The sequence below is a fragment of the Pristiophorus japonicus genome, chromosome 13 (assembly GCF_044704955.1).
Source record: "Pristiophorus japonicus isolate sPriJap1 chromosome 13, sPriJap1.hap1, whole genome shotgun sequence".
Taxonomy (NCBI): Eukaryota; Metazoa; Chordata; class Chondrichthyes; family Pristiophoridae; genus Pristiophorus; species Pristiophorus japonicus.
Genome location: NC_091989.1, coordinates 12184493 through 12197136, shown reverse-complemented (window position 1 = coordinate 12197136; position 12644 = coordinate 12184493).

Here is a 12644-nt window from a genome sequence, read left to right as displayed (position 1 = left end):
GCGATGAGAAATGGGAATTCACGACCCACGAGAATGGCCACCGATAGCGCAGAGGAATGGTACTGTGTTGGGGAAGACTGGGACTATTTTGGCGAGAGGCTTCAGCAAAGCTTTGTTATGAAAGAATGGCTGGGGGATGCAGCGGCCGACAAGCGAAGGGCTCATCTCCTGACCAGCTGCGGACCAAAGACTGACGCGCTCATGAAGGACTTATTGGCACCCGAAAAGCTGTCGGACAAAACCTTTGAAGAGTTTAGCAAATTAATCGGGGAGCACCTCAAACCGGCGAGCAGCATACACATGGCTCGACACAGATTCTATACCCACTGACATCGTGAAGGACAGAGCATACCAGACTTTGTAGCGGACCTCCGGCGTTTGGCCAGCCTCTGTAAGTTCACAGATGCCTGCAGGGGGGAGATGCTAAGGGACTTCTTTATCGAGGGTATCGGACATGCGGGAATTTTTCGCAAGTTAATTGAGACCAAGGACTTGACCTTGGAAGCGGCGGCGTTGTTGGCTCAAACTTTCATGGCGGGGGAGGAAGAGACGAAAATGATTTACGCACACAATTCTGCCTCTAACGCGACGATGGATCAGGGGGTCAACATCATCAATGCTAATCAGAGCCCCGCAGGCAGGCAGGGGCAGTCCGACATTCCCCAGGCAGCAATAGACCCCAGAGCAGGACCTCAACAGAGACAATGGCAGGCTGAATGGACGTTCACGCCATCACAGTGGACAATGCGGCCCGGGATGGAGCCATTGACACCCACTAATAGGGTACTTAAGAGCAGTCAAAGGGACAGTCAGCGCGGAATTCCTGGCCATAGTTCCTTTGTCCCCAACAATGGAAACTTTAACTCATGCTGGAGGTGTGGGGGGGAAACACTCAGCCTGATCTTGCAGATTCCAACAGTTTGTCTGTGGAAACTGCAATCTCAGTGGCCATTTAGCTCAAATGTGCAGAAAACCTGCAACCAGACTAATATATGAGGCAGATGGATCAGAAGAGGGTTCTGTGAGGCAGGATGACTTTTGGGGCAAATCGATGGACGCTGAGGTTCAGCGGGTCCATGCGGCGAATATTCACAGTTCATACATCAAAACGCCACCAATGATGATGAAGGTTTTGTTCAACGGTATCCCAGTACGCATGGAGCTGGACATTGGGGCCAGCCAGTCACTCATGGGCGTTCAGCAATTCGAGAAGCTATGGCCACTCAAAGCCAGTAGACCTAAATTAGAACGTATTGAAACACAATTACGGACTTACACCAAAGAAATCATTCCGATGCTAGGCAGTGCAATGATGGCTGTCACACACAATGGATTACTGAACTGGCTGCCACTCTGGATTGTCCCGAGCAATGGTCCCGCACTGTTGAGGAGGAGCTGGTTGGCCGAGATGAACTGGAAATGGGGGAATGTTCACACAATGTCCTTGGTGGAGCGAAGTTCGTGCTCACAAGTCCTACAACAATTCGAGTCACTATTCCAACCGGGCGTCGGGACTTTCAAAGACACTAAAGTAAGGATACACATCACCCCGGATGCTAGGCAAGTGCACCACAAAGCCAGAGCGATGCCGTATGTGATGCGGGAAAAAATCGAGAGCGAATTGGATCGGCTGTTGCGAGAGGGCATCATCTCGCCTGTTGAATTCAGCGACTGGGCGAGCCCCATCGTTCCCGTTCTAAAAGCAGATGGCTCCGTCAGGATCTGTGGCGACTACAAAGCCACAATCTATCGGGAGTCCCTACAAGATCAATACCCGCTCCCAAGAGTGGAGGACATCTTCGCCACGCTGGCAGGCAGCAAGCTATTCACCAAGTTGGACTTCACTTCAACTTATATGACCCAGGAACTGGCCGACGAATCCAAACTACTGACCACCATCACCACGCACAAGGAACTGTTTGCGTATAACAGGTGCCCATTTGGCATTCGATCAGCGGCCGCGATTTTTCAACGTAACATGGAAAGCCTGCTTAAATCCATTCTGGGAACGATCGTATTCCAGGACGACATCCTCATCATGGGTCGAGACACCGAGGAACACCTCCACAACCTGGAGGAGGTGCTACGCCGACTGGACCGGGTAGGCCTGTGACTCAAGAAGTCTAAATGCATGCTCTTAGCTCCTGAGGTTGAGTTTTTGGGCAGGAGGGTTGCTGCAGATGGGATTCGGCCCACCGAATCCAAAACAGAGGCGATTCGACGAGCACCCAGGCCCTGCAACACATCGGAGCTGCGTTCATTCCTGGGACTGTTGAACTATTTCGGGAACTTTCTGCCGAACTTGAGCACGTTGTTGGAGCCGCTACACGTGCTCCTGTGTAAGGGTTGCGAGTGGTTTTGGGGGGACTGTCAGGAATGGGCTTTTGATCGGGCGCGAAACCTACTTTGTTCAAACAAGTTGTTGACCCTGTACGACCCCTGTAAACGTCTAGTTTTGACATGTGATGCATCGTCCTATGGGGTTGGGTGCGTGTTGCAGCAGGGCAATGCTGAGGGTCAGCTACAACATGTGGCTTATGCCTCCAGGTCGCTCTCTCAAGCAGAACGGGGATATGGGATGGTCGAGAAGGAAGCGCTTGCATTTGTCTATGGTGTAAAAAAAATGCATCAGTACCTCTTCGGGAGGAAGTTTGAATTAGAGATGGACCGCAAGCCACTCACATCCCTGTTGTCAGACAGCAAGGCTGTCAATGTCAACGCATCAGCTCGCATACAGTGGTGGGCTCTCACGCTAGCTGCTTATGACTACTCCATCTGGCACTGGCCCGGCACTGAAAATTGCGCTGACGCGCTCAGCAGGCTCCCACTGGCCACCACCGAAGGGGCAGCTGAGCAAAGCGCTGAGATGGTCATGGCTGTCGATGCCTTTGACAGTGCAGGCTCCCCCATCACAGCCCAGATCAAAATCTGGACTAACAGAGATCCCGTCCTATCCTTGATTAAGAAATGTATCCTGACTGGGGATTGGGCGCCCGCACACGGAGCATGCCCTGAGGAGGTCAGACCGTTCTACAGACGGATGGATGAGCTCTCCATCCAAGCCGACTGCCTACTATGGAGCAGCCGGGTAGTCATGCCCCAGAAGGGCAGGGAGGCATTCATCAGGGAACTCCACAGCGAGTACCCAGGCATTGTGATGATGAAGGCCATTGCCCGGTTACACGTTTGGTGGCCTGGAAATGATTCAGACGTGGAACACTGTGTTCACAGGTGCACGACGTGTGCCCAGCTGGGTAATGCCCCCAGGGAAGCCCCGCTCAGCCCGTGGCCCTGGGCTACCAAGCCATGGTCATGCATTCACGTTGACTACGAGGGCCTAATCATGGGTAAGATGTTCCTTATTGTGGTAGATGCGTACTCGAAATGGATCGAGTGCATCATCCTGAATTCATGCACGTCATCCACCACCGTGGAAAGCCTACGTGTGATCTTTGCAGCCCATGGCTTGCCGGACATCCTGGTTAGTGATAATGGCCCGTGTTTCACGAGCTATGAATTCCGGGAGTTTATGTCGGGCAATGGCATCAACCACGTCAGGACTGCGCCGTTCAAGCCGACCTCCAATGGCCAGGCGGAATAGGCAGTCCAAATCATTAAACAAGGTACGCTCAGGATTCAATGCCTTCCTACAATGCCGCCTATCGCGCTTCCTGCTGGCCTATAGATCCCGTCCGCACTCACTCACGGGGGTCCCGCCCGCAGAGCTACTCATGAAACGGACACTCAAAACTTGGTTGTCCCTCATCCACCCAGTCCTGACCGACATAGTCGAGGGCAAGCGCAAGTCACAAAACGAGTACCATGACTGTAATTCAAGAGGGAGATGTATAGAAATAAATGATCCTGTATTCGTCCTCAATCATGCCATTGGGGCCCAAATGGCTTGAGGGTACTGTAATTGACAAAGAGGGGAATAGGGTCATCGGGGTAAAACTCAACAATGGCCAGATATGCCGTAAGCACCTGGACCAAGTAAAAAAAAAGGTTCAGCTTGGATATAGAGGAACCTGAAGAAGACCATGAGATGGAGCTCACACCACCGCCAGCAAATGAGCAACAAGAGCAACCAGAAAAATGCACAGTCCCTGAGGTCAGCCCGGACAGGCCGGAATCACCACAGGTGAGAGACACTCACGTCAGTGTCCAACAACCAGAGCCCCAACTGCAGCGCTACACGAGGGAGCATAGACAACCTGAAAGATTAAACCTATGATCCCAGTAAGACTTTGGGGGGGGAAGGTGATGACATGTTTGTAACTACAATGTAACACCACTATATACACTCAAATTAGATGCACACCTTGACCACAGGGGGTGAACTTGTGGGAGACACTCCTTACCTGATCACACAGGTATATAAAGGGAGGTCCCATGCAGGGTCATCACTTCTGGAGTCCTGTAATAAAGAGTTAAGGTCACAGAGTGGCCTTGTCCCTGGAATGTGCCTCGTGTGGTTTCATGCTGTAGAGTAAGGACTTTACACTCGTCATTTCACCTTTTAAACAGACGGCAACTTCAGGATTTAGTGCGCATGCTGCTGAACGTGGAAATCCTGAAACTGTGGTCTGTCATGCACTGCTCTTCCGCCCGCCCCCGTCCAGAGTCGACAATCAGTGAAATCACTGGTCTGATGAAAACTTCACCTTTTCCAAACAATTATCGCTGTTAGAAATCCCATAAAAAGTTAGACCCAGTGACATAAAAATATAGAAACATAGAAAATTGGTGCAGGAGGAGGCCATTTGACCCTTCGAGTCTTCACCACCATTCAATAAGATCATGGCTGATCATTCCCTCAATACCCCTTTCCTGCTTTCTCTCCATACCCCTTGTTCCCTCTAGCCGTAAGGGCCGTATCTAACTCTCTCTTGAATATATCCAATGACTGGCATCAACAACTCTCTGCGGCAGGGAATTCCACAGGTTAACAACTCTCTGAGTGAAGAAGTTTCTCCTCATCTCAGTCCTAAATGGCTTACCCCTTATCCTAAGACTGTGTCCCCTAGTTCTGGACTTTCCCAACATCGGGAACATTCTTCCCGCATCTAACCTGTCCAGTCCCGTCAGAATCTTATGTTTCTATGAGATCCCCTCTCATCCTTCTAAACTCCAATGTATAAAGGCCCAGTTGATCCAGTCTCTCCTCATATGTCAGTCCAACCATCCCTGGAATCAGTCTGGTGAACCTTCGCTGCACTCCCTCAACAGCAAGAACGTCCTTCCTCAGATTAGGAGAACAAAACTGAACACAATATTCCAGGTGAGGCCTCACAAAGGCCCTGTACAACTGCAGTAAGATCTTCCTGCTCCTATACTCAAATTCCCTAGCTATGAAGGCCAACATGCCATTTGCCTTCTTCACCGCCTGCTGTACCTGCATGCCAACTTTCAATGACTGATGAACCATGACACTCAGGTCGCATTGCACCTCCCCTTTTCCAAATCTGCCGCCATTCAGATAATATTCTGCCTTCATGTTTTTGCCCCAAAAGTGGATAACCTCAATTTATTCACATTATACTGCATCTGCCATGCATTTGCCCACTCACCTAACCTGTCCAAGTCACTCTGCAGCCTCTTAGGGTCCCCCTTACAGCTCACACCGCCACTCAGTTTAGTGTCATCTGCAAACTTGGAGATATTACACTCAATTCCTTCATCCAAATCATTAATGTGTATTGTAAATAGCTGGGGTCCCAGCACCTAGTACTGCGGCACTCCACTAGTCCCTGCCTGCCATTCCGAAAAGGACCCGTTTATCCCGACTCTCAGCTTCCTGTCTGCCAACCAGTTCTCTATCCATGTCAGTATATTACCCCCAATACCATGTGCTTTGATTTTGCACACCAATCTCTTGTGTGGGACCTAGTCAAAAGCCTTTTGAAAGTCCAAATACACCACATCCACTGGTTCTCCCTTGTCCACTCTACTAGTTTCATCCTCAAAAAATTCCAGAAGATTTGTCAAGCATGATTTCCCCTTCATAAATCCATGCTGACTTGGACAGATCCTGTCACTGCTTTCCAAATGCGCTGCTATGGCATCCTTAATGATTGATTCCAACATTGTCCCCACTACTGATGTCAGACTAACCGATCTATAATGACCCTGTTTTCTCTCCCCCTCCTTTTTAAAAAAGTGGTGTTACATTAGCAATCCTCCAGTCCATGGGAACTGATCCAGAGTCGATAGACTGTTGGAAAATGATCACCAATGCATCCACTAGTTCTAGGGCCACTTCCTTAAGTACCCTGGGATGCAGACTATCAGTCCCCGGGGATTTATCGGCCTTCAATCCCATCAATTTCCCTAACACAATTTCCCACCTAAGAAGGATATCCTTCACTTCCTCCTTCTCACTCGACCGTCAGTCCCCTAGTACATCTAAAAGGCTATTTGTGTCTTCCTTCATGAAGACAGAACCAACGTATTTGTTCAATTGATCTTCCATTTCTTTATTCCCCATTATAAATTCACCTGAATCCGACTGCAAGGGACCTACATTTGTCTTCACTAATCTTTTTCTCTTCACATATCTATAGAAGCTTTTGCAGTCAGTTTTTATGTTCCCGGCAAGCTTCCGCTCGGACTCTATTTTCCCCCTCTTAATTAAACCCTTACTCCTCCTCTGCTGAATTTTAAATTCCGCCCAGTCCTCGGGTTTGCTGCTTTTTCTGGACAATTTATATGCCTCTTCCTTGGATTTAACATGATCCTTAATTTCCCATGTTAGCCACGGTTGAGCCACCTTCCCCGTTTTATTTTTACTCCAGACAGGGATGTACAATTGTTGAAGTTCATCCATGTGATCTTTAAATGTTTGCCATTGCCTATCCACCATCAACCCTTTAAGTATCATTTGCCAGTCTATTCTAGTCAATTCACGCCTCATACCGTCGAAGTTACCTTTCTTTAAGTTCAGGACCCTAGTTTCTGAATTAACTGTGTCACTCTCCATCTTAATAAAAAATTCTACCATATTATGGTCACTCTTCCCCAAGCGGCCTCGCACAACAACATTGCCAATTTGTCCCTTCTCATTACACATCACCCAGTCTTGGATGGCCAGGTCGCTAGTTGGTTCCTCGACATATTGGTCTTGAAAACCATCCCGAATACACTCCAGGAAATCCTCCTCCACTGCATTGCTACCAATTTGGTTAGCCCAATCTATATGTAGATTAAAGTCGCCCATGATACCTGCTGTACCCTTATTGCACACATCCCTTATTTCTTGTTTGATGCTGTCCCCAACTACTATTTGGTGGTCTGTACACAACTCCCACTAATGTTTTCTGCTCTTTGGTATTCCGCAGCTCCACCTATACCGATTCCACATCATCCAGGCTAATGTCCCTCCTTTCTATTGCAGTAATTTCCTCTTTAACCAGCAACACCACCCCGCCTCCTTTTCCTTTCTGTCGATCCTTCCTAAATGTTGAATACCCCTGGATGTTGAGTTCCTAGCCTTGATTACCCTGGAGCCATGGTCTCCGTGATGCCAATTAAATCATATCCGTTAACTGCTGTCTGCGCAGTTAAGACATCCACCTTATTCCGAATACTCCTTGCATTGAGGCATAGAGCCTTCAGGCTTGCCTTTTTAACACACTTTGCCCCTTTAGAATTTTGCTATAATGTGGCCCTTTTTGTTTTTTGCCTTGGGTTTCTCTGCCCTCCACTTTTACTTTTCTCCTTTCTATCTTTTGCTTCTGCCTCCATTTTATTTCCCTCTGTCTCCCTGCATAGGTTCCCCTCCCCCTGCTATATTAGTTTAACTCCTCCCCAACAGCACTAGCAAACACTCCCCCTCGGACATTCGTTCCGGTCCTGCCCAGATGCAGACCATCCGATTTGTACTGGTCCCACCTCCCCCAGAACCAGTTCCAATGTCCCAGGAATTTGAATCCCTCCCTTGTGCAGCACTCCCCAAGCCACGTAATTATCTGAGCTATCCTGCGATTCCTACTCTGACTAGCACGTGGCACTGGTAGCAATCCTGAGATTATTACTTTTGAGGTCCTACCTTTTAATTTAGCTCCTAGCTCCCTAAATTAGTCTCATAGGACCTCATCCCATTTTTTACCTATATCGTTGGTACCTATATGCACCACGACAACTGGCTGTTCACCCTCCCTTTTCAGAATGTCCTGCACCCGCTCCAAGACATCCTTGACCCTTGCACCAGGGAGGCATCATACCATCCTGGAATCTCGGTTGCGGCCGCAGAAACGCCTATCTCTTCCCCTTACAATCGAATTCCCTATCACTATTGCTCTCCCACTCTTTTTCCTGCCCTCCTGTGCAGCAGAGCCAGCCACGGTGCCATGAACTTGGCTGCTGCTGCTCTCCCCTGATGAGTCATCCCCCTCAACAGTACCCAAAGCGGTGTATCTGTTTTGCAGGGGGATAACCGCAGGGGACTCCTGCACTACCTTCCTTGCACTGCTCTTCCTGTTGGTCACCCATTCCTTATCTGGCTGTGGACCCTTTACCTGTGGTAAGACCAACTTGCTAAACGTGCTATTCACGTCATTCTCAGCATCGTGGATGCTCCAGAGTGAATCCACCCGCAGCTCCAATGCCGCAATGCGGTCTGTCAGGAGCTGCAGGCGGATACACTTCCCGCACACGTAGTCGTCAGGGACACTGGAAGTCCCCAACTTCCCACATATTACAGGAGGAGCATAACACATGTCCGAGCTCTCCTGCCATGACTTAACCCCTCGATTAACTTAATTTGGGAACAACAATGCTAAAGCTTACTTACTGATAAAGAAAAGAAAAAGAAAAACTACTTACCAATTACCAGCCAATCACTTACCCCCTTGGCTGTGATGTCACCTTTCGATTTTTTTCTACTTTTTTGTCTCCCTGCTGCAGCTGCATTGGCTGGCTGCTCGACTCGACGTTGGCCTTTTGTAGGCCTCTCCGACGCTGCTCCGCCTCCTCCGATCTCCCTGCGGTGTAACTGGGTTGTTAAATGGTGCTCTGAGTAATAACCCCTGATTGACAACTGTTCCAGACCTAAAAAAACAAATGTTATTTTGGTGGAATGTCAAATTTCTCCATTAAGTTAAAAATGTAGATTTAAAAAATTAATTAAAAAAATGATTAACTTGATTTATGATAGTTCCGCTTCTACGTTAATTCAATGTGTTAGTCCCAATCTCGCTTAGTTTTTTAAAAAAATTGATTGATTGATGTTATATATGAATAAAGAGTCAGACTGAACACTGTGAGCTCAAAGTGTGACCTTAGTCTTTTATTGCACGTCTCCAGAGTGCCTCTCCAGCCTGTGAGGTGTCCTTAAGTACCTGTGCTCCCAAGGGATCGTGGGATCCCTTGGGACTCCAGGGGATGAGCCCTCTGGTGGCTATACAAGGTATATACAGGTTTACATATATAACAATTATTGGTGCTTTCTCTTTCCTGGTTCCCTGTCTGTGAGAATTCTGCATTGTGATTGGCTGCTTAGACAACTTGTTGACGTCACAGCAGCTCACACCGTGGGATTCCCACTAAACCACGCTGATTTCAACGTCAGAAGAGCCAAACTCCTTAGCACAGAGATCGCGGGATCTTTACGAGAAGCTCACTTCGGGGGCCGGTGGCGAACGTCTTCATTTCACCGCTGACCGCAAATTTGTTTCTCCAAGTTTGTTCAGCCCAGCAGTGAGCAGACTGTCAGCCGATCAGAGGAATGTTCCTGGAAATTGTGAGCACGTACTCGCTCAAACTGCGAGCTGGCAGTGCTGCAAGAAACACAATCTTCTGTTAGTCTGATTCTGACCAGCTGAACACATTCTGACTTAAAGCACAGCCACAAATGTCACTTAAAATAGATTATTTTGGATAACAACATTGGCCATTACTATCATCATCATCATCATCATTGGCAGTCCCTCGAAATTGAGCAAGACTTGCTTCCACTCAAAGTGAGTTCGCAGGTGACTGAACAGTCCAATTCGGGAATTATAGTCTCTGTCACAGGTCGGACAGTCGTTGGAGGAAAGGGTGGCTCCTTCCGCTGCCTGCGTTTGCTTTCCGCATGATCTCGGCGATGAGACTCGAGGTGCTCAGCGCCCTCCCGGATGTTCTTCCTCCACTTAGGGCGGTCTTGGGCCAGGTATTCCCAGGTGTTGGTAGGGATGTTGCACTTGATCAAGAGGGCTTTGAGCATGTCCTTGAAATATTTTCTCTGCCCATCTGGGGCTCGCTTGCCATGTAGGAGTAGGACTTGCGACAAGTGATCGGGGAGGAGGAGCGATGAGGGATCGTGGCTGAGAGTTGGTGGGTGATTGTGACGGAGGTTCAGCGAACGTTTGGTGCGGAGGCACGGTGGGAGATCGTGGTGGAGGTGCGGCGAATAAGGGTTCGAGGCCCAGAAGAGCTGAGGGCCCAGGGGCAGCACGGGCCAGCCCACACTGCGATATGTGTGCACACTAGGTCCATACAGCAGAGCTGGTCTCCAGTTGTCTTGGTTAACCCTGGCCACTGGACAAAGGCCTAGCTCTGTCGAGCCCGTGTGGTGGCTGATGTGCAACGGTCACCACACGTTAAAACAATCCATGCACAGGCATCTTCCACCCCCTCAACCAGAGTTCAGGACTGGAACATCGGGTCCTTCATTGAAACATCTGTGAACTCATATTCGAGAGACTGCCTATGATGATGATGAGTTCCGAGTAGAACGCTTGCTTTGGGAGTCCCGTGTTGGGCCATTATCAAAAGAAGGTTGTGGACACTTCATTTTGTTCTTAAATGGAAGTCTTTGCAACTCAACCTAAAAGCGATAAGGTTACGCCAACAGTAAAAGTTATCTTCACCAAATCCAATTTTAATATATCATAAAAACAATGTTGGTCTGGTGGAATATTGAACTGGGAACACTGATCCCCAAAATGCTCCTTTTTAAAAACCTCGAGGACTGCGGTTACATTTGTACAGGGGTTAAAGATTCAGAGTGATTGTAAATGACGATTAGATGCCTTCTGCATCCTTAAAGATTACAGATAATAGTTTTCCGTAGCTTTGCACACAACTCAATTTGTTCTGCGACAAGCCATTTTTAGAGGCGCAGGAAATCAGTTTTGCAGATCTTCTGGAATGGGGAAAATAAAAAAGGGCGATATCAAAATGGTTGGAGCTCCAGAGAGTGTCGAATCCAGGAGACTGGTGCAAGATATTAAAGAAATGTAATCAGGCACGAATTGTGCTCTCACAGTAACACTCTGCTATCTCAGGTCCGCGAATGGAACAGACAGTGTTCGTAGCTTCCTCATTAACAGAGAAACCATATAAAACACCCTTTCTATCAATTTGTACGCCTCATAAAGGCAGCTTTAGAAGGTCTACTGCACCACACTGCTGTAGATCAGCACTAAGCTGGCATTAAGTGACAATCCATATAGAAACTTTTGACACTTGCTGTGCTGAAGATTTTACTGAGTTGCAGTAATATGGTGTCAAAATGTCAAATGCTATCTGACGGATTGCTTATCACTGGGCTCTGCTGTGCCAATTCAGCATAATTATAACCAAACAGGAAACTAGCTGGTTAAAGTGGATGGCACTGGTCAATAAAGTTATTTCTCGCTAACAGATGTAATTAGAAAGACGCTTGTTTATAGTACGAGAATCAGTCGACCAGAGCCGCAGAGAAGTTGCATTGTAAAAGTGGCAACACTTACAAAATTGCACTTGAATGCAAAATGTTCTCCTGCGTACAACATTAAACGTAAAAAGCAAGAGACAAATAAAAATATGCATTCTGCTTATGAAATATCAATGTCTATGGGAGTTGGAAAAAGCAGAGGCAATTCTGAGACAGCTAGAACTAGCTAAATAGCCCACTGTGATTTTACAGTTTCAGCAAACCACACCACTTTCTCCTGCAAAGAATTTAACACTGGATGCTAGAAGTTGGCAATGAAGATCCCTCTTGAAATGGGTTTCGGAGGCTTGCTGTACCTCTTGACTTTGCCCGCATTCGTCTTTTGGATGAGACGTTAAACCGAGGCCCCGTCTGCTCTCTCAGAGTGGATGTAAAGGCTCCCATGACACTATTTCGAAGAAGAGCAGGGGAGTTATCCCCGGTGTCCTGGGGCCAATCTTTATCCCTCAATCAGCATCACTAAAACAGATTAGTTGGTCATTATCACATTGCTGTTTGTGGGAGCTTGCTGTGTGCAAATTGACTGTCGCATTTCCCACATTACAATAGTGACTACACTCCAAAAGTATTTCATTGGCTGTAAAGTGCTTTGGGACATCTGGTGGTCATGAAAGGCGCGATATAAATTCAAAAATCTTGCTTTTTCAGGAAGGTGCAAAAGCAAAATACTGCGGATGCTGGAAATCGGAAATAAAAACAGAAAATGCTGGAAACACTCAGCGGGTCAGGCAGCATCTGTGGAGAGAGAAACAGAGTTAATGTTTCAAGTCGATGACTTTTCATCAGAAATGTAATGCATGCTTGCAATTGGTGGCAAACTGGCAAGGTAGACAGGGTACATAAGCTGCCCCATGTCTTTCATCATTCCTTTAGAGCTGAAACATGCGCTTGTAAAACCAATAGGGAAAGCCCCTTTGAGCATTGCAATGCCATCTCTGCTGCATCT